The sequence below is a fragment of the Cavia porcellus genome, unplaced genomic scaffold (genome assembly GCF_034190915.1).
Source record: "Cavia porcellus strain 051 isolate PalLab524CR breed Dunkin Hartley unplaced genomic scaffold, mCavPor4.1 scaffold_4, whole genome shotgun sequence".
NCBI lineage: Eukaryota > Metazoa > Chordata > Mammalia > Rodentia > Caviidae > Cavia > Cavia porcellus.
The window spans coordinates 53,218,012-53,220,344 of NW_026947487.1; the positions used below are offsets into that span (position 1 = coordinate 53,218,012).

General features: G+C 54.1%; 1 long non-coding RNA gene across 1 annotated transcript; it reads right to left on the minus strand.

Moving 5' to 3' along the window:
- Window positions 1-298: 298 nt before the first annotated feature.
- Window positions 299-2,068, minus strand: LOC134475593 (uncharacterized). The gene is made up of 3 exons (XR_010046770.1): window positions 1,395-2,068; window positions 1,119-1,265; window positions 299-425 (listed from the first exon to the last, which is right to left on the minus strand). It is a non-coding gene; the product is annotated as an uncharacterized LOC134475593 (long non-coding RNA).
- Window positions 2,069-2,333: the final 265 nt, after the last annotated feature.

The following is a 2,333-nucleotide window of genomic DNA, read 5'->3' on the forward strand; positions in this document are numbered from 1 at the left end:
GTCTCAGGTCTCACTTGCATGTGCTTGTGTCAAGATATGTGAACAGCTGTCCTGGGAGCTAGGGCTTTGTCTGCAACTCCCCCTCAGTCTATAGCAGAGAAAGGAGAGGCAGGATCCAGACCCCGCATCTCACCTGAGCCCAGCCCTGCCTCTAGACATCGATGCTCACAGCAGGGCCCAGGCCGCCCTGCAGTGCTGGGGCCCAAGCCCACTCCCTGGAGCAGCAGGCAGGCTCAGCCCAGCCGGGCGCCATAGCTCCTGGGCCTCCATCCTCCAATCAATAGGCACACAGCCAGGGGGTGGCTGAATTCAGTCTGATTTATTTTCCAAAACAGCTCCCAGTGACCAGACTGATTCCGCCGCAGTGGGTTGCGCCAGAGGCGGAGGCAGTCTCAGGACGGAATCATCCGGCTGGCCGGGTGTCTCTGTCATAAATAAATCCCTTGCAGGACTTGCAGCAGCACCACTTGCATCTGAATGAACTTCCCGGGCCTCTTCCCGAGACCAGAGCCCCTTTTGTGATTCAAGGGAAAAGGCATTCTCTGCAAGGGGCCCTTAGCACCACTGGCCTGAGGGCAGTGCCTGGGTTCCTGAGTCCTCCACCTCACAGGCCTGGGAGACAAGGACAGCCAGGAGGCTGGGATAGTCAGCATTTGCTGGGTGCAGGCTGAGAGCTGCCCAGCCAGCACCAGGGCTGCTGAGAGTCACCCACAAACCTGGCCGGGCTGGTGTGGGACCAGGCATGTTTTTCTCCACACACTGCATCACTTCTATCTGCAGAAAGTACCTTTGCTCTTCTCATGATGCTACCATTCTAAACAAACAAATGTATCACACCAGTCCAATCGATGCTTCCTGAAACCCACGACCATCAAAGTTATGGGAATGTATTTTATACATCTTCAATGTTTAGCCAAAAATCAATAAAAATCCATTATCTCATATTTCAACGGTGATGCACCAGAGAAATGGCAGAAATAAATCTCTCCAAAGGAAAAATTAAACTGTCTCCCACGATTACTAATTATTGATATTTACTTCTTACCATATTATGCTGGGTAGACAATTACTGGTAATTAAATGTGGACTGATCAGCCTCAAAGGAAAAGAAACGTTACCTGGTTAGAAGGAGGCTTCACATTCACGCTGACGACCCTTTTCTTGGATATTAAGATTTTAAGAAGCGGAGAGTTGCTCAGTGCTCTTCGTGGTTGCTTCTGGACATTGATTTAATTTTAAAATGTGTATCCAGGCAGCACCGTTAACTAATAGGGAACAAAGAAAAACAAAGTACTTACTGTAAAAACACTGCCAGACTCAGACAAAAAGCCAGGGCACAGGGAGCTGTGTAGCTGGTGGGGAATAAAACACCTGACAGGAGTGATTTAACACACCCAGGAGTCTGCGGTGAGCGGCAAGGCCAGTGCAGGAGGCTGGGGACAGACACGCATGGGTGTGAACACCTTCCACACAGCTTCCCCCAGGGGGCCAGGACCTCAGCCTGTTCACAGTCACAGTGCGAGTGACCCTCATGAGGCTGTTGTCCTGGCTGTAGGAGAAGCCTGGTGTGGCTGCTCCGCAGGTCAGCACTGTCCTCTTCTGCCCTGGCCACTCTGCAGGTCAGCACCATCCTCTTCCGTCCTGGCCACCCTGCAGGTCAGCACTGTCCTCTTCTGCCCTGGCCACTCTGCAGGTCAGCACTGTCCTCTTCTGCCCTGGCCACTCTGCAGGTCAGCACTGTCCTCTTCTGCCCTGGCCACTCTGCAGGTCAGCACTGTCCTCTTCTGCCCTGGCCACCCTGCAGGTCAGCACCGTCCTCTTCCGTCCTGGCCACCCTGCAGGTCAGCACTGTCCTCTTCTGTCCTAGCTGCTCTGTTGGACTTCAGCGACGTGGTCGTTTGCATTTCCTTGTCCTTCGCCTCCTGAGACCTGAGTTCCTGTGAATACTGCAGGGAAGTAAGTCTTAGGAAAGGCAGGGGTTGGGCACAGCACTACAGCCACGCCTTGTTGTCCCTCAGGGTTCCAGGTGTGCGACATCCAGCCCAGAACCACATTTCAGTCATCACAGGCCGCCTATGTGACACCTTGTAAGACAGGGATGAAAATCCCAGTCTGCAGCCAGCAGGTGGCCGCCAGGGTCAGCACAGGCTGCACGCAATGCGGGCAGTGTGCAAGATACACAAACCCACACCCTGCCACACCTGTCGAAGGACAGCGCAGAACAGCACGCCGGGCCCTGAACAGGACAGCACACAAGATAAGGACTGCAAAGGGCTGTGGGCCGGCTTCCACACTCTCCATGCTGCACTTGATCGTCACGCAGGGTGACCTCC